The sequence below is a fragment of the Neolamprologus multifasciatus genome, chromosome 16 (genome assembly GCF_963576455.1).
Source record: "Neolamprologus multifasciatus chromosome 16, fNeoMul1.2, whole genome shotgun sequence".
NCBI lineage: Eukaryota > Metazoa > Chordata > Actinopteri > Cichliformes > Cichlidae > Neolamprologus > Neolamprologus multifasciatus.
This window is the reverse complement of record NC_140454.1, coordinates 4,157,378-4,183,329: the sequence shown is the minus strand read 5'-3', so window position 1 is coordinate 4,183,329 and position 25,952 is coordinate 4,157,378. Positions and strand designations below refer to the sequence as shown.

Below are 25,952 nucleotides of genomic sequence, written 5' to 3'. Positions count from 1 at the left end.
TGTTTGTAGTGAAAAACGGACTCGCACATGGTGCTTGTTGGTTTAACGGCAAATTGGGACATTCTCAGGTGAGGAGAGTCAGAGCAATGAATATGTTGTATAGCCAAGATGGGAGAGTGTAGAACAACGCAGCTACACAACAGTGATTGTATTTGTCTTCATTATCTGCTTTCTCTCTGTGATGCCATTTAGTAAATGAAATAGGAAAGCAGTGCAGTAATATCTTATTTCCCTTGTGGAATCTGCGGAGTCTCGCAGTTTCACCCTCGGGGCTCCTTTAGTACAGCATTTTTCGGGATGACTGGGCCTCAGCAGTCATCCAAGCCATGACTGGAAATAGGATTGATGGGAATACTGGCTAAAATCCAGACTGCAATCAGATAATGTTAATGAAACTGTTATACTCTTGCAGCAGTTTTCTTTGTTTTCTACGAATAGAAAATACAGTATGAAAGACCTCAGGCTTGCTGTGCATACATATTTTAGGACTGTGGACTTAGTAGGAGGTTTGTTCCACCAATATAAGAGCCACATGACTCTACCTGAATTGTTACTGGTGCTCTATCAAAGGCATTTCCCACTGGACATGAGTTACTGCACCCTGAAGCCTTTTAGTGCAGTGCTTGCACAGCTTTGGGTATGTTTTTAGGCCGAAAGGATTTACTCATTAAGAGAAATCAGATTCTTGGCAAATTGATTTCTTTTGCCGGTAAACCCTCACTATTGCTGTCTCTTCCATTTTCGTTCCCATTTTCTGTGAAAGAATTGAACTGAAGCCTTTTATTGAGACTCTGCCGTCTTAAACGAGCCTATTAAGCAGTTTCACTCTGTAGATCATCGGGTAGGGAGATTACATTTAATTGTAGATGTTTCAGTACTTTGCATTAGGGGATTTGAACTTGTGAACTAAAATTTGAAGATTCTGGCTACAGCGCCTAATCTTTCATTCGTAAAGACTTCATGCCCGTCTGATGTTGGCAACGGATGATAAGCAAATTTAAGATAAACTTGCTCTGAGGGTGTTTATTGCTTGATAGGCTAACGCTGAGCTCTGCGAGAGGTCTCACACTGAAGCGTCTCAAAGATTTTCCACCTCAGAGTCTGGCTTTATTGCTCCCTATCTGATCTCTGCATGGACTCAGTCGGTGCAGTGATGTGATGAAAGGCCAAGCGGTGGACCTACAGACTCTCACAGCTTCATGCAAGCTACACACACACAGATATGCACAGCCAGCTAAACAAAGTCAATTATATTAGGTGAGTCTGTCAGGCTAAGCTGGGAGAAATGCGTGGAAGGTATACTAAAGGGCCTAGGCTTCTAATACGAATGCGCATACTTGTGACAGGCATTATAAAATACTGGCTTTGTTTTGGAGAAAGATCAGCCTGACTGGACAGAGTTTAATTACCTTCCATTTACTCATTGCTTCACATCAGGCACTTTTTTAGTCCATTGACTTCCAATTACTTTGTTCCTTAGTGATGATCATTAATGTGGTCATTAAAGGATTCGTTTCTATGATATGAGCCTTTTCTGTTTTTTGTACAATATACAAATAATGACCAGGAAATTAAAACAGTGTCACTGCAGTGTTAGCTTGCTTAAAATTACTGTTTACGATTAGCTTACGATCTTTGTAGAAATAAAGATTTTTGCCATCCAGTTGATTTCTTTAACAAGCACGATGCGTGTGAGCAAAGTTTAGTTTGGAAAAAAAGACGTTAACATGTCAGATTTTTGGAAAAAATTGTAGTCGCTGGGTAGGCTACGTAAAACTATACATGTATAAAAAAGGAGCAGCTGTACAGCAAAATACATACCATACCATACCACCTTTATTTATAAAGCACTTTAACATAAAACCAGAGTTCACAAAGTGCTGTACATGCTAATAGCATAAGTAAAGAAAAATTAAAATGAGATAAGATAAGATAAATAACTAAAAAACTAAAATAAATTGAAACATGTTAAAACAAATTGAGTCAAACCCCTCTAATCAATGCCAAAGGCTTCAGAGAATAAATATGTTTTAAGATCAGAAAGAGAAGAGGCCTGCCTAACATGCAAGGGTAGATCATTCCACAACTTTGGAGCAACTACAGCAAAAGCACGATCACCTTTAAATTTATACTTAGTTTTCGGTACCTTAAGGAGCTGCTGATTGGCGGACCTAAGGGAACGGGCAGGTGTATATGGTTGTAGTAGCTCCGAGGGGTGGGGGGTGGGGGGGGGGCAGGCCATTAAGAGATTTAAAAGCAAATAAGAGAATTTTAAAAACAATCCTAAATGTACAGGTAGCCAGTGGAGTGAAATTAAAATTGGGGTAATGTGCTCAGACTTATTTGTTCCAGTTAAAAGACGTGCTGCAGCATTTTGCACAACCTGCAGGCGCCTAATGGACGCATCACATAACAACATCACATATCTTACAACATAGTAAGAAAACCCATCCAAATTAAAACCAACACGTTATTCCAAAGATTGCTTTCAAACTGTCGCTTGTTCAAATTGGCTATTTTGTGCAACATGTGGTGAACAAAATGAATACTGAGAACATGGATCATCAGTTTAAATATATTTAATGTGTGATTTACATACAGAATTAAAGTAATATATTGGTATCTTTGGTCCTGTGGCTTTCTGCACTTACCTGCTGAGGGAAGCTGTGAAAAGCAGTTGAGGTCTAGAAGCCTCGCATTTACAATCGGTTCAAGTTATTAAATCAAATTTATTGCTGAAGAGTTCTTCTTTATTTTGATGTTGATTTTGATGTTTTGGTAGAGCATCGTTAAAGTCTGTGTGCAAATGGGTTTCTGTGTCAGTCCCGTAAAAGCCCGGTAATTTATCGAAAGTATACCCAGCATCCTGGCCAAGGTTAGATAGGCTTCAGCCACCATGACCTTCACAGTGTAAGCGAGTATAGATAATGAACAGATGATTTACGTTACACCACAGAAATGTCTTATCACCGAGGTGGATTTCTTTTTCAGGAAATTACCATTTTTATCGTAACACAACACAGAAAAGAGTCTGTATGAACGTACACAAAACATTTCTGCTTCATTGTTGGCGCCACGTAGAAGGCATTCAGCCTTGATTCAAGAGGGGGCACCTGTAAAGAAAACTGAGGAAAATTTAAAAAATACATCCCAAATGATACGCCGCAAAAGATCGCCCACATATCAGGTTTGATCGGAATGCATTTATCAGGTCTTTGTCTTTGTTATGTTGGTTTTTGGAATTCAAGGCAAAAACAACAATGATAAGAAGAACATGTTGGAGGCAGCCAAGCAGCCTCAAACCTCATAGAGTGAACTCTTCTTCCTCCCCGAGAACCTCCTTTGTTTTTGTGTCCTGCCTTCAGGATAAACTATAATGCATCCCCCTGTGTCCTGTTAGAACATCAGTCACAGCTGCATGCTCAGCCACATGAAGGCAGCTTGACTGACAGTGTGAATGAGCATTCATTTTTTCCCAGTGCTCCCCCCTTTTAGCCATGAACACCACCAATAAAGGCGTTGTGCATGGATGACAGTCCGGGATCTCCTATACCAACGATGGGCAACCCCTAATTACCAGTGGAGTAATTAAAAATGTGGTCATGTGCTTCTAGGAAACCATCGAGAAATGCCCGAAGTAAAACAGTTAACAAGCCTCTTAAAGCTGGATGCACGCACCCTCAAAATATTGCAGCACACTCTTGCAGTTTTCAATGTTCAAAGTCAGAGTGAACTATCCCAGTTGAGCAGTTTTGAGTGATGCAGTTCACGTTGGGTCATACAGAGGAATTAGTTGCGTTTTCTGAGGGAACAGGAAGGCTGGAGTGAAAATGAAAACATAAGAGGCAGACTGAAGAGCAGGAAGGTCACTCGATAAAATGCTAATACAAGTGCTTTGGGTCTATGTGCTGTCAAGTCTGACGAAGAACGGTGGGCTTGTTGGCTTCAAGATCTCTCCAAATAAGCCCACAGAAAGCACAACTCTTACAAGCTCTTGCACGGACAGACACACATTCAGCAGTTTGTTAAAAAAGAAAAAAAGAGTGCAACTAATGACATTGATAGTTTATCAGTCTCCTTCTCCACAAACATTTACTCATTCTGACCATGAGAATCCCAGCCTTGGGCTTCAAATGTTTTTACTCCAGCATAGTTTACATGTAGTGTATTTTTGTTTGGTGTTTTGAGTTGATTCCTATTTTCTGAGGTCCATCTTCAGCTTCAATTTCAGTACTGTACTTTAAACTAGCGGTACGTAATTGTTACTTACTTATGCTTTTACAGACAAAACCTAAAAACTTACACTTAGATAGATTTTTAGACTAAATTATCAAAATGTATGTTTAATAGTCAAAATCAGTAGTAGTCATCCTGCACAATGATGTATAATAATGTCTTGATGCATGCTCAATAATCCAGGTAAGTAAATCCCAAAAGGTTGATCCTGTTTATGTGGACGTAGCGTTTTCAGCGGGAGAAACGTTTCGTCACTCATCCGACTGACTTCTTCAGTCTCAGCTGACTGCAGGTTTCAATCGTATAAACAGTACATTTGCACAATAACTGAAACTAACCCACTGAATGAACAATGGGCTGTGAGGTCAGTTCCTTGATCATTAATATGCAAACTGTCATGACCATTGATCAAAGCCCACTGATCAATGGCCGTGAGTACCATTCACAGAGAGTTGGGGAATGGCTGCAATCACAGCATGTAAGATGGTGACAGATGTACCCTTAGGCCTCCTCTTCGATTCAGAGATGGTCTTTCCCTTTTCACATAAATGGTAGGGGTGCAACGATACACAAAATTCACGGTTCGGTTCGATACTTTGGTGTCACAGTTCGATATTTTTTCAATACAAAAAAAATGTTCATGCTTTTTTAATTTGTCATTTATTAAAATTATAAATATATATTTTAACTCAAAAGTACAGTTTTTAAATTTAATGTTGCTGAAACAACAAAGTGATAAAAAAATAAATCTATCTGATCGACAAATCACTCATCTTTGGAAAAGAGAGTTTATTACAGAGAAATGTCTCTTTCCAAAATAAAAGCTATACTATACGCTTCTTCTGGCTATATTCTCAGCAGCATATTAAACATATCAGGTCCCCATAAGGAGAATCATGTGCTAACAGCTGTCTAAATGACTCGGGTAAAGTTTGTAGCATGCTGCTTGTTGTTTTTGTCTGCTTCCACTTGTCTTTGCACTAGGATGATGTCAGAGTAAATGTGCAGTCATATTCGTTGTGTTCCCACTAGTGCTGTCAGCGTTAATCTGAAATGACGTTAACGCCACAACACGGCAAATCTCCGTTAACGAGCTACCGCGGATCGCCCGTGCGTGGGGCTGGACGGGCAACAGTTAACAAGCTAACTGCGCTAACGCAGTAGTTCCCACCAATGTAATTGAGCATTGCTGGCACATCCGACATACTGTTTTACTTTAGTCCATGACAGCTTACCTTCAGGGTCATACGTCACATGAAAACCAAAATAGTTCCAAACGCCAGATCTGAATTAGATCTGGCGTTTGGAACTTGATTAAAAGTTGATCAGATCAATTTATTTGATCAACTTTTCTTCTGACGGTGCTGTCTGTGTTGAGCGCTCAGTGGATCTGCGCTTGACAGTGCAGCCTAGGCGGAGAGCTTAACTTCTGTCTCGCTAGCTTGCGCTGCGCTCAGTGAATCTGCGTTCGACTACTCCGCCTAGGCTGCACTGTTGAGCGCAGATCCACTGAGCGCTCAACACAGACAGCATCGTCAGAAGAAAAGTTGATCAAATAAATTTTGTATTGTTCGATACATATGCGTACCGAACCGAAAGCAACCGAAAGGTTGTTTGGTTTCCCCAATGTGTAAATCCTGGCAATCCTCCTGGCACAGCGTACACTATATTACTCTGTGTCGGGGGACCCGATCCTTGGGGTGGTCCAATTTTTGGTGCAGTGTGTTTTGGGGTGTAAAAGCCACGGAAGAAGACTGAAGACTGAAGAAGTCACTTGAATGAGTGACGAAATGTTTCTCCCCCTGAAAACACTAAATCCAGATCAACCCTTTAGGATGTATAAGAATGTAAGTTTTAAAATGAGCCTCTATAAAGAGACTCTAAATCTGGCCAAGCTGTTAAAGACTGAAGTCATTCATGTTGATCTACAGTACTATGCAGAAGTCTTGAGGTCGCCCTCATTTTAGTATTTTCTGCTAGGCAAATGGGAAATAGGTCCAGCAATTTATTAAAATGTGCAAACATACATTTTACATGTATGTTTGCACATTTTAATAAATTGCTGGACATAAGTATATAAGGCAATTTTGTACATTTCTAACAAGCTTGAAGTTGATATTTGGTGTGACCCCCTTTATTCTTCAACACAGCTTGAACTTTCTGAGACAATCCTTCTTGAATTTTAATATCTCCTTTGGATGTTGGCTGCCTTTTGTTCCATTTTCTGTCAAGTTGATCCCACACTGCTTCAATAATGTCGAGGTCCGGGCTCTGGAGAGGCCCATCCATGACTGACAGTGATCCACTATGTCTTATGTTTTATCCAAGTATGTTTTTACTGCACTGGCAGTGTGTTTGGGATCATTGTTATGTTGGAAAATGGAGCCACTGCCAATCAAACAATTTTTTTTATTTTTTAACAAGCATATTCGTTTTTTTCTTTGAGATAGTGGTACTCACATGATAGCCATTGCAAGTATATGATTATATAGAATGTTATAGTGTTGATTAAACATATTATATAAGTATTTAACATGAGCTCAGCTTTAAACATCTGGAGCAGAAACAATCTCACTGCACATAATACAGTTTTATGTGTAGTGAGGCGTTTTGATGATATTTTATTGCTACTTTTGCTAAAGTAATGGTTCTGAAAAAGCTCCTCCAGCACTCGTCATTGCCAGCTAGTAGAAAATCATTAGATGATATAATATATCAAATAATATTTTACAATCCTTCTGGCAGGAAGGAGTGCAGAAAGGTAAAAACATGCAGGATCAGTGCAGCGAGCTGTAGGAGGCAGTCGGCATGTATGAGAGAATAAAAGACTGGCAGCAAAAAATGGTAACATCATCCCTGCTTGTCTTTCTGTAAAAGTCACTGCACACCACTGCTGCACATCATACACAGATAGTTTCTGGCCTATCACAAGGAATCATCTTCATTACTTTTAGCATTTTTTTTGTACAGTTAACTAAAGAAATGATAACAAATGATGTGTTTTTGCAACAGACTGTTAGTAACAAAGTGCCTGTATTTAGATATATAGGCATGAATCTCCTCTGTATGGGTATAGGGGTGTGATGTCATGTTAACAATCCATTAACATCTGGCTTACATCCACCAAGGTCTTCAAAGTTGTTGGTTAAATTGACAAAAAGACTTAAAGTTTAGAATATATGATGTTTACAATTGTGGTATTTAATGTTAACATATAGGAAGTAGCATTTCAAGATTTCAAGGTCAGTAGATTGACAGTAGATAGGGAAAGTGACAATAATGCTATATAAAGCAATTTAAATCTGTTTTTCTTACTGCCAGTGTTTGTGCTGATGTCATGTAGGCAGACATGGAATGTTAGATGGGGAAATATGTTACTTTACTATAACTACATTGCAATAACAGGTTATAACCATTTAAATACAATTTCAATTCAATTCAATTCAATTTTATTTATATAGCGCCAAATCACAAGAAAAGTCGCCTCAAGGCGCTTCATAGATACAGAGAAAAACCCAACAATCATATGACCCCCTATGAGCAAGCACTTTGGCGACAGTGGGAAGGAAAAACTCCCTTTTAACAGGAAGAAACCTCCAGCAGAACCAGGCTCAGGGAGGGGCGGGGCCATCTGCTGCGACCGGTTGGGGTGAGAGAATTTGAATACAGGTTTGTGACAAATGCTGTATAGTATGTCAATTTTAAAGAAATTACAGAGAGGTCTGTCTTCTTGGAAGTAAAACAAAGAAATAAGGTGCTTACTGAAGAGTTTTGCACACTACTGTACGTTTGCATTACTCCACACAGGAGAATGAAAACAGGAAATAAGCCCCAAGCTTGCTTCAGGCGTGTATTTTAAGGCATTTTTCTTTGCTTACACCTTTCATTTGTAATGTCTATGTGCTCTCTGCAAGGTGTAATCCTCTCTAATATAGCAGCAATCCAATAATAATATTATGTGGATAAGCCTCGATAATCCATTCAGGTTTATTATTCAGGTAGTATTAACGTACTGAAGGACAAAAGCTGCAATCCTGTGGCACAACCAGTCAACAGAGGTATTTAAGAAGCATATTTTAAGGTGTGTTTAATCATTTTAGCAAAAGACCATATTATACTTTGAGCGCTTTAAATACACCATAAAAATGTGTGTAAAAATGTTATCTCATACATCCCTCATGTCTCTCATATTAGCTGGAAACCTGGCTGCACAGCTCTGCATGTTAAGTGATGATAAGGCAGGTTTCGAGTGAGTCGAACAAAGGATGAGGGTGGTTACTTGCAAGTTACCTCAGCAAGCAGCAGCAGCAGGTTCCTTTCAGTGCAGTCATTTTTTAAAAAGCATAACCTCGCTGACAGCCTGTGGCAGCGTAAATGCTCCCTCAGTCCGTGCCCTCTCCACCCATCATCTGGTGTAACCATGAGTAAGGCTTCACACAGAGCTCCAGCTGTGCTCACTCTCCACATCCAACCTTTTTCCCTTCCCCTCACCAGCAGCCATTTGTAACACCGCTCTCATTTTCTGTGCCTCTTTTTTGCTCTTCCTTCTCTTCACTGCATGCTCCAGCGATCCTATCTGTTCTGCCTCTGTCCAAATTTTCATTTTTTTTCTCTATTGCAAGCAGTTTGTTCTCTCTTTTTCTCCCACTGATAAGAAAAAACACTGAGCACAACTGAAGATAAAACGAGCACTGTGCGTTACATCAGTGGTAAATTACTGTCTTATTCACTAGGAGTAGGGCAAAGGTTCATTGAGACAAAGTACCAGCCTGGTGCCCATAGAAGAGGAGATGTGGTTGCTTGAAGTCAGCCACTTTACAGCAGACTGCTGTAAAAATGTTACTTTCTGTAACATTTTTACGTAAAAAAAAGAAGTCAATCAAGGTAAATTGCAATATTAAGTATTTTTTAAATGAATATCTGCCACCCTGTAGTTCATTAGTTAGGCCCCAGTCACACTGGCCTAGAGACCAATCGGCAACCCCTTGGATAATGTTAGTCACAAAAGGAATTATGTATATTATTTAAACCATTTGCGACCAAAATAATTATCTATATTCAAACACTTACTGGAGGTTGATGCCCTTCACTGTGAAATAGATTGATAAAGTCTGGTTACAGAGACTTACAGACCAGTGACCCCTTCAGGCAACCACAGCTCACTAATGAAAAATCTGTACTCCTCAACCAGTTGGCGAGTGGTTGCTATGGAGCCCCGCAGGGGACATGGGAGAAAAAAAATTAAGATGGACTTTTGCGAGATCTCGCAAAACAAACTCGAGATCTCGCAAAACAAACTCGGGATCTCACAAAACAAACTCGGGATCTCGCAAAACAAACTCGAGATCTCGCAAAACAAACTCAGGATCTCGCAAAACAAACTCGGGATCTCGCAAAACAAACTCGGGATCTCGCAAAACAAACTCGGGATCTCGCAAAACAAACTCGAGATCTCGCAAAACAAACTCAGGATCTCGCAAAACAAACTCGAGATCTCGCAAAACAAACTCGGGATCTCGCAAAACAACCTCGGGATCTCGCAAAACAAACTCGGGATCTCGCAAAACAACCTCGGGATCTCGCAAAACAAACTCGGGATCTCGCAAAACAAACTCGAGATCTCGCGAAACAAACTCAGGATCTCGCAAAACAAACTCGGGATCTCGCAAAAGTTTTGCGAGATCTTGCAAAACAAACTCGGGATCACGCAAAACAAACTCGAGATCTCGCAAAAGTTTTAGCCACATTCTTTGGACGCCGGCTCGAAGCCGACCAGGAGGTCGAGGCACGATGTGCCGGGAAAGCGGTGTTCCTCCCGGCTGTAGTAGGTCTCGAAAAAAGTTTTGCTAGATCCCAAGATCCCAAGTTTGTTTTGCGAGATCTCGCAAAACTTTTGTGAGATCTCGCAAAAGTCCATCTTAATTTATTTTTCTCCCATGTCCCCTGCGGGGCTCCGTAGGTTGCTGCCAGTTGCCAGGTAAAAATCGGTCACAAAGAGGTATATAGTGCTGCACCAAAAATTGTTTGCTAACATATTGTAGCAGTCGCTCATTGTTCGCACAGAAGACAATGACCACTTGCCAACTGTGATTAAATGTGTTGCTTGCAGCAGTAAGCCATAATGTTACTTTAAAGTGGAAGATTCTCCGTTTCAGATTTTCTTTGCACTTTTTTGACTACCGCATAGGGAGTAGTTGGCAAGTGTTTGCAGACAAATTTTCATCTTCCATGCAACGGTGGCAGTTTCCAAGTAACTAAAGCAATCACAAGGATGTTTCTGGTGCAGCAGCCTCTTTGCGACTGATTCCATTTGGCAGCAAATGCTCGCCAGCTGGTGAAGGCATATACATTTTTCTCTAGCGACTTGTGGTTGGCATGGTCAAGGTCTGCATGACTCAGGCAATCGATTTCACAGCAACTTGCAGCAACCTCTAGCAACCACTTGCCACTGATTGGGGAATGCAAATTTTTACCTAGCAACATAAGGTTGTCTGCATGCAAACAGGTCTCTAAGTCAGAGGTAAGACAGCACACCACTTATTCCCACTCTTACTGAAAAAATATGGCATGGCAGTCTTCCATAGACATTGTTTATTTTTTTCATATTTACTAAAAACATTAAAATCACCTGGAAGTGTTTCATAGTATCAAAATTCATTTTAAGGTTATATACTGTACAAGTTTTGATGGATTTTTTCCACAGCCCCAATGCATTACAATGCAGAATATTCTGACCTGATCGGATCTTTGAAACCAGAAATTTCTAAAGAATTCTGTCGACAGGAATAACCTTCCCAGCGGGAAGCCCTCTAGATCAACCATGAGTGTCTGTTCCACAAAAAACAAAAATAGCAAAGACAAAAATAGCATTGTGACTTAGTAGATCTGTGCCAGGACCATTTTTATTAGTGAGGCATTACTCATGTTAGATTTACCATCCATACAGTGAAGACAGTAGCATTTTAGCAGCTATATAAACATATATACATTTTCTCAGAGGAGACTTCACTGGGTGTGTGTGTGATGTGAAGCCAGAAGCAGAATCCTAATGAGACTCGAAGCCGCTGCTGCCTCTTTGCCACCTGACAGCTCGAAGACGGATTCTGCTTTTGTGTTTGTATTTTGTGTGTGTTTGCAGTGCACATGTTTATGTCTGGTGTCTACCGCCGGACTATTAGGATTCAGACAACATTTTTACCAGAAGACGGATTATCCTAAAAACAGCTGAACAGGCTGCCAGTGTGTGCAGAGACGTTGGTTAGTTGATCAGCGGCTCTCAGAGGAATGTGTCTGGTTGAAGAGGCTAAAGACTCTGTGCTGATTTTCAACTTCGCCTTTAGCAAATTGGTTGGTGAAATATGGATTAAACTGCTGCTCTCCACCTTCCACCCTCCTCTTTCTCCCCATTTGTCTCTGTCTTCTGTAAATTGCTATAAGGGACAATGCCATTAAAAAAAAAAAAATGTTATCCTATTGAACGTTACAAGAACCTGACCTGCAGAAAATAAAGTATCAAGATAGCGGTAAAAATACTAAACAAAGACAATAAAGATGGACTTGACCGGTCCTTTTGTTCTTAATATTTTTAACCTTGTACAAGCACAGCTTTTTTTTTTAAACTGACCTTGATTTGAAATAAATAGCCACCAGAGTGCTGAGAAACCTGCAATCCCCGGGTTATGTTGTTGCACCAGTTCCCATATACTCCTTAGCACTGACATCAAATAAAAAATGAACTAACCACAAAAAGTAAAATTGTGTTTGGGTGATTTCTTTGTTGTAACAGTGTTTCTTGGCAGCAAATCTTATACCGCTGCAAAGCCTATTTATTTCCCCTTAAATGGTGCCACATTTGTAAAGGAAAATGCATTCATGGGTTAAGCAGCAGAGTTAAGTGTGTAGAAAAACTTTACAAATATTTTGCCAATGCCAAACAGCTTATTTTGTTAATAACTTGGACTTAATAACTTATAATTTGTTAATTGATTGGATTGGGTGATTGAAATGTGAAGAAAAACACAACTTGTCAATTTAGCAATTTATTCATTTAACAAACGGGCCTGGCACCGTCGCCAGCTTGGTAATACACTGCCATGGGATAGCATCCCATTATTCAACCAGCACATGTCACAAGTCAGCTAGTGTGGTCGCTCTGGTACGAACGCAGAACAAAACCAATCAAGTGTTCAGTGGGGTTGAGGTCAGACTGCAGACAGGTCCTTGGCACCATTTAAAGGAAAATAAACAGGCTTTCCAACAGCACCAGATTAATTGCCAAGAAGAATTGTTAGGGCTGCTCAATTAATCGAATTTTAATCTCGATTACGATCTGGGCTTTCAACGATCATTAAAAATGACTGAGCCGATTATTAGCCCCTCCCTCGTGCTTTACTCTCGCGCTGCTCCGCGTGGCAAATCGAGCGCACCTCTCTGCATTTCGAACACGCATCACAACAATTAAGAGCAGCGGTCTCCAGCCTTTTTTGCGCCACGGACCGGTTTATGCCCGACAATATTTTCATGGACCGGCCTTTAAGGTGTCGCGGATAAATACAACAAAATAAAACTAGTACCGGTACTGAAAAAAAGAAGATTTATTCATAACACACGTGAAAAGACCCAGACCGAGTAAACGATAAAAACGATAACAAAATAACGCTGAAAACCGATAAAAACCCTGAAAACTATACATTTCACACCTGAGCCTCAACTCTCGCGGCCCGGTACCAAACGACTCACGGACCGGTACCGGTCCGAGGCCCGGGGGTTGGGGACCGCTGATTAAGAGGACCCGAGGGAAGCTCGGAAAGCTAAGCAGAAGTTATTTGGAGAGGAGAGTGACTGCTGTTGGTTGAAAAGAGGTATAAAAAAAACTTCAGTGGTTGGAAACATTATGGGTTGGCGGAGTCAGACGTGGATCAAGTAGACACAGTGTGTAAACTTTGCTACAGTGTCGTAGCTGCACCACAGAGCAACACTGCAAAGTTCACTAAACATAGATGTTTACATTTTTCATTTATTTTTTATATTGCAAACATTTGCACTGTTATCAGCATTTGCACTATTTTATATTATTTTTTGACAATCTTTAAAGTCATTATTCAACACATTGTTATTGTTAAATAAATATCGTCAAATAATCGAGATCTCAATTTCAGTGGAAATAATCGTGATTATCATTTTTGCCATAATCGAGAAGCACTAAGAATTGTTACAAATGAAATAATCGAATACACACATTTTTCTGTACTCTATTTTATTCTAATTTATTTAATTCTACTACTTTATTGTCTTTACTTGTGTGGTAGCTTAAAATCTGGCAAAAGGAGCTTCTTTATAAATATCATTATTTTATTAGTGTTACAATTTTGAATTTGAAGCTTTGAAAATTTGTGTAGCATCGTCAGGCAGTCAAATCATGTTTTGGATACACCTCCGGTGGACTGTGTCATGTCTGTACAGCAAGCTGTGTGTTCTCCTGCGTGCTCACCAACACACCACAAGTGAATTTTTATGTTTCAAGTCTAAAGAGGCCCATTTATGTAACACCTATACAATTACTGATACTAGGGAACATTATCATACATCAGAATGGAGTATCACAATATACTATGACATTTCATCCTGTGCTTAGTTAAACTGTTAAATGTAATAACATATTTTGTGGGATTTATATGAAATATTTTTAGACACTCACAGTGCCCTCGGCATTCTTTATGAAAGGTTTCATCAAGATTAAGCCACTTATCTAGGAGGAGATGTGGACCATACAAACATAGATATGCTACAATCATTATTATAGTAAGTGTGGGATGTGAGAGTGTTTCAGTTGGGAACGCTGTCTTTTATTTTCTGCTTTCTGTCTAGAATCCTGCCTGGAATGTGGCCTTCGTATAAATCACAAGATCATCCCAGGAAGAGATATTTGGGGGTATTTTTTCTTTTTTTATCCCAATCTTCTCCATGAAAAGCTCATTTTTATTGTATGTGCTTATTGGCAAGCGCTGAGTTCAAAAAGCAGAAATGGCTTTTTCTTCTCAGATGACCTCACATGTGTTTTGGTGCTGTAGAAATAAGAAATACATTTAAAAATCGAGGCATGTTGCTGCAGACGGTCCTGGGATCAAAACTGAGGCCTTTCTATGGGTTCTGTCCTGGTACACCAGCTTCCTCTTAGAGTCCAAAAAAACACGTGTGAGTTAGAGTAATTGATTCTAAATTGCTCATAGGCGTGTCTCAACCCTCAACCCGGGATAACTGGGAAAGCCATGGATGGAAGAAAATGGATAGACTGCTGGATTGTGTCATTGTGCAAACATGTATAGACTTAACTGTATGCCTTCTGGTGGTAGTCCAGATGTCTGCTTTTGAAAAAGCCTCACTGACACAGGAGGAGTGATGGTGTCAGTGTCCGGGGTGATCCCTGCAGAAGGGGAAAACGTCCACATTTCCAAGGTGCACACAGTCATTTGCTGACAGTGGTGCAGAGTCTGGTGGAGGCTGATAGAAAACCTTTGAAATTTTTATGTTTAAAGAGCCATTTATGGGAAACCTGAGGTATGTGTGCACCCCGCCAGTGGCATCTAGTTATTCTAGCATTAAGCCGTAATGCTATTCTAAGGGCTTTGTGTCATACAGCTACCTTGTTTGTTTCCTGTTACGACTGCGCCATGCGGTGATATATATCATATGATAAAATGAAAACGTCTGTCGTTTCACATTTTGTGGTATTTCAGAATACACTGTGGCATGAGTGTGGACGAGCCCAACTACACAGCCCTGTTTGAGTTTGATGTTTGCAGTCGTGTTTTGCAGGCAGGCTTTTTTCTTGATGACCATGCAGGAGAAATGATAGGCTCAGGGAAGCTCCACATGAGGATCATCTAGCGTGTGTCACTATGTATAATGCTGTGACCAAAATACTGTTTTTGTTCACAGTCTCCATGTAGCCATCAATGAGTATCTAAATATAAGCACATTTTTCTGTAATAATAACCGTGGTAGGTCATATGGGATTTAAAAATTTTCAAGGTGCTAGTTTAGCGAACATTTGTGTTGCTGGCTCTCAGGCTGAATATGCAAGATGCTTTGTTGTGACATTTTACATTATATATGCTATAATTTTAACATGAAGTGAGTTGTTTACTTATAGCGTACATATTTATGGTGAGGCTTAGTTTGCTGCTATAGTTTAAGCTTGAAAAGGTCCATGGTTACATTTTGTCCCTTACAAAATGCATTGTATCTTCTTCTTTTTTGTTTTTTTTGCCTGTCCCATTTGGTTCTTTAGCCGTCCGAATTGTTGTCTGAAGACCAACATGGAGACCCAATGGATTTCCTTTGCCAAATGGATCATCACGGCCTTGCCGTATTGGTCCATTTGATCAACCTTTGTTGTTGTTATTTATTTTATTTTATTTTCAGTTGTTACAGACGGGACAGACGTGACTGAGGGATAGGAAAGGGAGAAAGAAAGAGGAAGGAAAAGAAAAACAGAAGGGAAGAGGGACAGTGAGAAAGGGCACTTAAAAAGAGAAAGAAGAGGAAAAAAATCTCCTGGATCACCACAAACAGAGCAACATACTAAACACAACACCATCACGTTAATCTAGCTAAGTGCAAACAGCAGTAAATACTAAATATTGAATGTTGTTGTGTAGCAAGCAGGACCGACAGCGCACAATGTGCTTGGAAATAGCAGCCTATGAGGTGTAGTTTATGTCTGTGAACAGTGGACACCCGTGTGCACACCTGTGTGGATCAGCGCGCTTGTATTCAAATGGTTTCCCCATGTAATGGTCTGCTAGAGGATGTAGAGAGCCATAGCCCCGCCCCCAGAGCTTGAAGCAGGCATGGAGGAGATCCAGGCTCCAGACATCCAGAGGCCCCCACCCTCATGCACACATATACAAATACTCAGCACTCACCCAACGTAGGGATAGACATACATGGACACTGTACACACAATCACACTCCCCAAACAAACTCTATACCCCGGGTCCAGGTACCCTCACCCCTGGAGGGGGAAACGGCACCTAGACCCAGGAGATGCTATCCTTTCTCTCGGGGTGGAGGCAAGCAGACCGCCCCAGGCTCCACAGCAGCAGGGAGGCCCCGCATCCCAGTTCCCAATCGGACGGCCAACACCTCCTTCCAGTCCCCCCCCCTCCCCCCGCCCCGATGGCCAGCAGAGAACAGGGGTGTGTGAAGACCCCATACCTCCCTCCTCTCGCTCATGTGTAGTGTTGCTGCGTGTTGTTCTAAGGTGCATTTAAAACACGGGAGAGCAGGGTGCTGCTGCCAGAGAGCAGCAGGTGTTAGCACGGCCCCTCCTGAGAACCCTCAATGTCTACATTGTCTAAAAATGTATTGTATCGTTGTGAGCGTAATGCTAACTGATGAAGGTAGCAATATATATTTTAATCTTTAATATATACTGTAGACTTTGTATTAATGCTATAGGCAAGCAGAATATTACAGTATGTTGGACCTTTAATCATTTAGTTTTTGAAAAGTGTCTTCTATTTTATACATTAATGTTTTATCTGAACTTTTTCAATTCAACATTTGCCCTGATTTTCTCAATAAAAAGAAAGAAAATTACATTTTCACATTACATTACATTGGGTGGCTGTAGCTCAGGTGGCAGAGCAGGTCATCTACTGATCGGAAGGTTGGTGGTTCGATTCCTGGCTTCCCCTAGTCTGCATGCCAAATATCCTTGGGCAAGATACTAACCCCAAATTGCTCTCCGATGCATCCATCGGAGTATGAATGTGTGTGAATGTTAGCGATAAAGCACTTAGAAAGATGTGCGAATGGGACTTAGAAAGCACTTAGGAAAAATGTGCTTGTGCGAATGGGTGTGAATGGGTGAATGTACAAGTTGTGTACAGCGCTTTGAGTGCTCAGAAAGAGTAGAAAAGCGCTATATAAGAACCAGTCCATTTACCATTTACATACAAATTAGTACCATTCATTCTCAAGTATCTAATTAAATGTAATTTTATTTATATAAACTATGCGACCGTGTCTCAGGGGGTTGGGAAGCGTATCTGTAACCGGAAGGTCGCCGGTTCGATCCCCGGGCTCTCTGTCCTGGTCGTTGTGTCCTTGGGCAAGACACTTCACCTACCACCTACTGGTGTTGGCGATATGGCAGCCTCGCTTCTGTCAGTCTGCCCCAGGGCAGCTGTGTCTACAACTGTAGCTGCCTCCACCAGTGTGTGAATGTGAGAGTGAATGAATAGTGACATTGTAAAGCGCTATATAAATGCAATCCATTATTATTATTATTCACAACAACATCTGCCTCAAGCAGCTGATTTAAAAATTTAAACAGAAATAATCCGTGTGGTCATTACATAAGCTATTCTCCCAATTTACAGAAAATGCGCTGTATCATGATATATAGTGTTATATGAAATGCATAATATCGGGATATGAGACTTTGGCCCCGATTTCCTGCTCTCTCTTTAGGCCTTTGCATACATCACAGTCATGAATTATTGTTACAGTAACCAGTCGTAGTCACGTCTGACTACAGACAGAACCATCCTGATACTGATTAACTGCCTCCAACAGTTCACAGCCACTGCTTGTTATCTTTTTTCCTGCCTATTTCAATACCATTGAGATAAAAAAAAGACCTTCCCTCTGAATATTTTGCATCATAATACATCTCAACCGCCCCCTCTCATTGATGTGTAAATGCTGATGTTTCTGAAGTACGCCCGAGCTTCCTACTATCACTGTGAAGATTGCTGCAGTTGAATTTTTATGGCTAATCTGTTTTATTTTTGCCTCCCACGCAGCACAGTCTCGACGAGCAATTGTTTCACACGAGAAGAGGAACAGCATTGATCTGTGTTTCTCAGGCTAAGCTTCCCTTGATAAGTACGAACCAGCCAACATAGCTTGTGGTTTGTTTTCAGTTTTGGAAATGGATCGGGTCCACTGCACCATCTGCAGATATGTTGCACTGAAGCATCAGTATGTCAACAACTGCGTGCTTACTGTATCTACTGGAGTGATTAATTTAAGCTGAATATTAAGTGAAGCATTAGTTTACTAGATGATTAAAGCTCCGTCTTGTTTCTGCTTCTGTTAGGCATTTTTCTAATTGACTAGCAATTATTCAGACGCATGCTGGCATGCTGTGTAGCCGGTAATGGAGACCAGGGGATCTGTTACCTTACCTTGTGTTTATGAATGATTGATATTGGAAGCTAAATGAAAAGACACACATTATTTTTATTGTTTAGGGATTTTTTATTGACTGTAGTCAATATTCTGGGAGGACTGTTTAAGTGTCGGTTTATGTTAGGAGAGCAGAAGAGTGAAAACAGCTTCGGCTCCCTGCTTAGAGACTGAAATGACAGGTCAGGGAGGCTAGTCTGGGTGTTTCTAATTTATGTATTTATGATTAAAGCATATGTGTTATTGAATTTTATATATATTAAAAAAAATTCCCTACTCGCCCCTGCGGGCGGTCAATCCTTCAAGCTCGGGTCCTCTACCAGAGGCCTGGGAGCTTGAGGGTCCTGCGCAGTATCTTAGCTGTTCCCAGGACTGCGCTCTTCTGGACAGAGATCTCCGATGTTGATCTGCTGGAGCCACTCGCCTAGCTTGGGAGTCACCGCACCCAGTGCTCCGATTACCATGGGGACCACCGTTACCTTCACCCTCCACATCCTCTCGAACACTGAGCTACTAGTTGTTTCGCTGTCATTGTGGATGTTGGGTATCGAAGAATCCATAGGTCCCTCATCCTATTCATGTAGCCCCTTCCGCCGGGGTTACTTGCGTAGTAGCATTCCAACAACGCCCTGTTTTTGTCTCTTTCGGCTGCTGTTACAGCCAAATTTCCCCTTGTGGGACAATTAAAGGATTATTCTATTGTGGGCGACCGTGGCTCAGGGGTTTGGGAAGCGTATCTGTAACCGGAAGGTCGCCGGTTCGATTCCTGGGCTCTCTGTCCTGGTCGTTGTGTCCTTGGGCAAGACACTTTACCCTACCGCCTACTGGTGTTGGCCAGAGGGGCCGATAGCGCCTGTCAGTCTGCCCCAGAGCAGCTGTGGCTACAACTGTAGCTGCCTCCACCAGTGTGTGAATGTGAGAGTGAATGAATAGTGGAATTGTAAAGCGCTTTGAGTGCCTTGAAAAGCGCTATATAAATGCAATCCATTATTATTCTTGTCCACCGATGCCTTCTTGTTCCAGTAGCTCACTTCTCGTCAGGGTGCCCTGGTTCCTCAACACCTGACGCGGACCTTGTTGATCCGGGCGACGTCCGAGCCGGCATGCCTTCATATTTATCTGTCTGGCTCATTTCTGCGGTAGGCTTGCTTGAATGTTTTCAACATGAAATTTAAATGAAATGTATTTATTTCCCCCTTTGCATCTAAAATGGTTTACTCCATTACTCCACATGTTGAACTTTCTTTTGATTAGGGTAGATTATTTGTTAATTTAAGGCTTATCTTTGAGTAGAGTTCTCTTTTATGGGCCTACTTATTACTTAAAACAGCCTGTAAATTATGATGTGTTTTTGATATTATTTTGGGCTTTTGGGGTAGAATACAGCAAACGTCCTTTGTCTGCTTGGTAGACCATTCCAGAAACATACCTGAGGCAGGTAGAGTATAAAAGGAAGCTGGGTGCTTTCAGAGACCGGGCAGGTTTGTGTTTGAACGCCTGTTCTAATAATAAAAGCAACATATTTATTTCAGCCTCATGCTTCTTTGTTAAACCTGAAGCCACTACCAGCCAAACTGATATGTCCCAATCAGATAAAGAAGAGTGACTTAACGTCGGGGAAGAGTGCACTACTTTCATTTCCATGAAGTGACATTTCAGTCAATTATCCATTACCTTGGCAACATCTGTAGGAGAGAGCGATGAGTCTGGAGATGGTGTGCAAGAGATCCAGAGAGAGGAACTTTCTGGTAAACTGTAGAGAAGAATAGATTGACAGAAAATTGGATTTCATGGCGTACCATCAGGAGGGCTGGGTTCATTCAGCGTGCTGTGTGTCTGCAGGCATGCTGATTATGATAGCATAGCTCTTCTGTGCACACAGGACTTTAAGTCTGCCAATACTTGGCTAAACGGGGTATGTGCATACACGCATACTGCACACTCACATATTCATCACATCTCACAATATAGGTCATAAAGGTTTTTTTATGTAACAGTTGACACGGGAGTTTAATGGAGTCCTGCAGTTGCTTCTTTTTCCGTTCAGACCTACTAAGAGCTGCTGGAAAATTAAATAATGAATGAGGTTAATGGGTCACGATGGTTACATGTGACCCTGGTTTCCATTTATTTCTCGTTTTCCAGTAAGGTCACCTGTTCTAGTGCACTGTCTGGTCCAGTCAATAACAGCACACACACAGCCTAGTTTGTTGCTGCTGAGCAGATCCGATCATCTAACTAACAAACTCGTGTTTTAAGAGCTTAGAGCTGCTTTCTTGGGACTAGCAGCAGCTGTGGCAAAACGTCAGTCACCTGATAACAATTTCAGTTGAATATCTTTTGTTTTTGTTGTGACTTGAAAGAAAAGGTTGCATTTGGGAAAGCGCCAGTGGCTCTTGGATTTTATTGTATTTGCATTTCATAAATTAAATCATTCAGTAGAGTATCGGATGACAAACATATGGATTAGTTCCAACCGCCTGTCAAACTTTCTCTATGTGCAGAGTTGTGGATATCGTGCACCCACACGCATGCGGAAACACACACTTTGAGTGAATGAAGCTGCAATTTTAGCTGACGTATGTGGGCCACTTCCCCTGCTGCCTCCTGTCTCAACACTGTAGGTCAAAATATGCTCACATAAGAATGGTTTGTGTTCAGCATCCAGCAGAACTTATTTTAAAAAAGTGTGCACTTCCACTTCCACTAGGCTACAGACTTAAAGCTTTGTGCTGCTTTCTTTACAAATCAGATTTGAAATGTTGGAAGTGCTGGATGGAAATCAGAATTCATCAGGAGGCCACGAATGTCTGTACAAAATGCAGTGGAAATGCTCGCTGTGCTTTGAGAGATTCAGTTTTCACCAAAGCAGAGTCATGGCTGAAGTTGATAATTGCCCAGGACACGTTTGGCTAACCGCTGTTGAAAAAAGATATATGTGACCAAAAACACCTTTTTATGAGGTTTGTTTTGCATTCTCATTTAGAGCTATCCCCCTGTAAATGACTCATCCAAGATACAGTCAATGGCAGCGAAATACAGGATCTAATAGATTTCCAGTCACCTCTAAACAGTGATAGATCTGATCTTCATATTTCATGTTGGTCTTCTGGTCCAACAGTCACAGACAGTCAAGTGCTCAGTCAACCACAAAATATGAAATCAGCAAGTCAACACCAAGTGCACAAATGAGTGACATGCATCAAAGCCTAAGCCATAATATATTGGAGTGGTTCTTATATAGTGCTTTTCTACTCTTCTGAGCACTCAAAGCGCTTTACACAACTTGTTCATTCCCACAAGCACATCTTTCCTAGGTGCTTTCTAACTGACATTCACACACATTCATACTCCGATGGATGCATCGGAGAGCAATTTGGGTGTCTTGCCCAAGAAAATTTGGCATGCAGACTAGAGGAAGCCAGGAATCGAACCACCAACCTTCCGATCAGTAGATGACCTGCTCTACCACCTGAGCTACACCCACCCCATATTGCATTTTTCACACTGTAAAGCACAGGTGTCGAACTCCAGGCCTTGAGGGCCGGTGTCCTGCAGGTTTAAATGTGTCCTTGATCCAACACAGCTGATTTAAATTGCTAAATTACCTCCTCAACATGTGTTGAAGTTCTCCAGAGGCCTGGGAATGAACTAATCATTTGATTCAGGTGTGTTGTCCCAGGGTGAGATCTAAAACCTGCAGGACACCGGCCCTCGAGGCCTGGAGTTCGACACCCCTGCTGTAAAGTTACCAGACTTGATTAGCAGTACGAGGTAGGCGTCCAATTTCTTCTTGAGATTTATAGTATACAGTCAATTACAGTAATATGCAGTATACTTCTTTTGAATTGCTTCTTATATTTAATGTAATTGTGCTATTTTAAATATTAAAATCACTTTAGAAACACACCAGTGTGTTTACCTGTCTTCATTCACATATTTCCCTAACGGCCGCGGCAGATGGTTATCCTCTTACTGAGCCTGCTTCTGCCCGAGGTTTCTTCTTGTTAAAAGGGAGTTTTTCCTTCCCACTGTTGTCAAGCGCTTGCTCATTGGGCGTTGTTTGTTTTCTCTGTGTTATTGCAGGGTCTTTACCTTAAAATATAAAGTGCTAAAACACTAATTATTATCATTGGGCATTTGTAACTTCATTACCCTTTGTATGTTTTAAAAGCTCGCTGGAAGAATGAAAAATGAAATGTTTATTTACAGGTAATATATAAAAATAACTGAATAGCACATTTCTCATTCTAATATCCAGAACCTCCTGAGGTTAACCTTTGTCAGTGGACAAAGACCTAGTTCATGGGGTAAATATAGTTCACTGTGCCGAGCCCGTGGTTATGTTTCTGTATGTGTGTCACTGTGTTCCATTGTGCATTGTGACCTTCATCAACCTCCACCCATTCACTCATCACTCTGATTGTTAGGCATCAAAGGTACACATTGTGGCTCACAATGGCATTGTGGTTGCCAAGCAATCAAGCTCCGGATAAATTGACAAAGGACATTTTTACGACGTCCTGTATTAACTCAGTAACCCCCTTTTCCAATGTAAACATTTCCATCTAACCAACAGTATATTATTCCTGCCCCGAAGAGCTAACAGTTGCAGCCATTGTGAAGCAGTTAAATCTACATTAAATGAGGAACTTGCTTGCATATGTACTGTACTGGGCATGGTATGTGTAAGATAAATTTTACTATCTGACATGACTTCACTCTCGTTCTGCTTGCTGGTTCAGGGAAACCCTTTTTTCCAGTTTTAGGACGCTACATTCTTCCAAACTCCCAGGGATACTTATTCAGCACTAAAAGCTGCCTCACCTCCTTCATCTCCATGTGTAGAACCTCCCCTGAGTCATGGAAGCTATGCTAAATTTAGCAGACCTCAAAAAGTAATGGTGTGGCAAGTTCCTATTGAGTTTTCTGCCCACAAATATCTCTCTCGCTCTACCTCGTTGTGTTTTGCTCTCTATGCTTATTTTCTCAGTAAAAGGTTTGTCCGTGACTCACCCACGGCAGAGTGGGGCTTCATGAATTATTGAACCAATGGTGGAGCTCTCATAAATAATCTAACTGTATATCGCTGGGTGAGCATGTCAGTTCATTGGATACATCTCATCTTGAGTCTCACTGTCAGTACCACCTAGACCTGCATCCAGAAACAGCTAAAGGCCAACCTGGACATAAACCGCTGCACATAGATGCAAACTCGACAATATACAGATATATGGAGCGTTTTCATTGGCTTCTATTGAAAGCAGTCTGTCTGGGCTCTCAAACAGAAATGACAGTAGGCAGTACAACACAAGCCAATGCAGACTATATTGTGGAGGCCGCTTGTAAAGAGTCGAGGTAGACAGTGTTGGGGAGTAACGGAATACATGTACCGCCGTTACGTATTTAAAATACAAAATATGAGTAACTGTATTCCGTTACAGTTACCGTTTAAAAAGGTGGTATTTAGAATACAGTTACTTTGTAGAAATAAATGGATTACACGGCGGTACTTCCCTGTTTCATATTGTGGCGGGTCAGGACTGTTTGGGTTTTGTTTGACAGCTACGTTCTGTTGTTCCAGGCGGCAGCGTTACGGTTGCCATGGTTACAGGGTGACACTCTCTCGCTGCGTGTTTCCTGGGTGAGAGAGGCCTTTTTGTTGTTGTGCTAAGCTAATAGGCAGAATGCTACAGGTATAGCTCTAAAGAATGTAGCATCATAGGCAGTGTAGTCCGTGCTGCAGGGAGAATGGACTGCCATACACTTTATGTGTCTGTGAGCGAGGGAGGGAGAAAAAGGAAAAGTACGAGCTGTCATCGAGCAAAAACGGGAGCTGGAAGCATGTAAATATAATAATAACCACTGCAGCCAAGAAGAGAGCCTGACGAGCCCAGTTGTAAGTAAGCTATTAAGACTCGACTGTACACCGTGTTCGTGTTTTCCTCTGAAACAATAAGTTATGTTGCAGCAGCCTTTCAACGCCTCTCTCTGACTCTCGCTAGCAAAGTTGACCCAGACAACAAAGTAAAGCTAGTTTTCGGCTACGAGCCGACACGAACCCACCGTATTAGCCAGAGGTCCCTTTACTACGGTTCGGAGCCGCGGACCTTCAGTAACAGTAATAAATCACATTCACGTAGTTGTAAACAGCATGATAATATATTAAGTAATCCAAAGTATTCAGAATACGTTACTCTCATCGAGTAACGTAACGGAATACGTTACAGAATACATTTTGGGGCATGTATTCTGTATTCTGTAATGGAATACATTTTAAAAGTAACCTTCCCAACACTGGCAGTAGATATCCTGCACAGTGGTAAGAAGATTCTTGGTTTGGATCTCCTGGTTAGTTTGCCAGTTTCTATGTGAGATTGCATGTTGTTCTTCTGCCTGAGTGGGTATCCTCTGAGTCCTCTGAGTCCTCTGAGTCCTCTCCTTATTGTCCAGAAACATTCACATTTCATTAATTGATTCTAAATTGGTAGATTTATATAGGCAGATAAAGTGCTTAAGCATATAGAACAAAGTGCTTTATGAAGACGTGCGATCTTTAAAGTGCTTTCAGTTGTCAGTAAGAGTAGAATTGTGCTTTTTAAACGTCCCTGTGCTTTCTTCTGAATAATATGTTACACAGTTGTAGTAATGAGGAGGGGGTAAAGTGGGCAAGATTATCTGGAATAGCAATCGCCTACAGTTAATTAGTCATTCAGTCTAATTTGCAAGTTAATACAACCAGTCAAGTGAGCTATGAGAGAGCTATACCATGTGTGTCATTAAATCAGAGAGTACTGTCATCCCATGGTCCCACCTACGCACTCGACGCATTTTTTTCCTCCGTCATGCATTCATGCATGCAGATGTCAAAAATGTTGCAGCCATGTATATTAGCATCTAGTTAGCACTACCAAATGAGAGCGAGCTGCACAACAAATATCAGCGAACACACAGACTGTGCACGTTGGCATGCAATCTGTCGTCCTGGTTAAAGGTACACTGGCTGTATTTGGAAAAAAATAAAGCAAAGCGAAATAAAAAATTGATGTGTGATAAATTTGTTCTCAGAGATGCTGTGAACAAACAAATAAAGCTCACGTGTAATGTTGTAATTAATTAGATTTATTAATTTCCCCTATCTGACCTTTTTACATATTTTACTGAAATTACAGCCACTTGATAGTGTGAAATGTGACAAATGTTCAAAACAACTGGACAGTTTAAATAAGTCTCAGAGTTTACAGTAATGGCCTCTGGTGGACTGGTGCAAAGCAGGCGCTGGTGTTTATGGTTACTGATAGCTTAGGTCAAAGGTCCCAGTCAGTCACTTACAAAATGACTGACCACCTTCTAACAAGCCTTATCCTGGTTAGGAGTTGGAGAGCAGCTATGATAACTCAGCCAACAACAAAATGTTGATGACTGCAGTTGGTTAAATTCACAAAGAGCAAAGCCAGCAAGCAGTACAGATACCGAGCCTGTCTGCAAAGAAAACATATCTACTGGAGCTCACAGTT

At 41.2% G+C, this 25,952-nt stretch overlaps 1 protein-coding gene and 1 long non-coding RNA gene across 2 annotated transcripts in view; both read left to right on the top strand.

Moving 5' to 3' along the window:
* The window catches only part of arhgef49 (Rho guanine nucleotide exchange factor 49), an 84,565-nt gene that overhangs the window by 1,254 nt on the left and 57,359 nt on the right, over positions 1-25,952 (top strand). The gene's annotated exons all lie outside the window — the stretch shown is intronic.
* The window catches only part of LOC146500033 (uncharacterized), a 347,579-nt gene continuing 338,488 nt past the window's right edge, over positions 16,862-25,952 (top strand). Inside the window, exons 1-2 of the long non-coding RNA XR_014869874.1 lie at positions 16,862-17,012; positions 17,070-24,131. This is a non-coding gene — a long non-coding RNA (uncharacterized LOC146500033). The remainder of the gene's footprint in view (positions 17,013-17,069; positions 24,132-25,952) is intronic.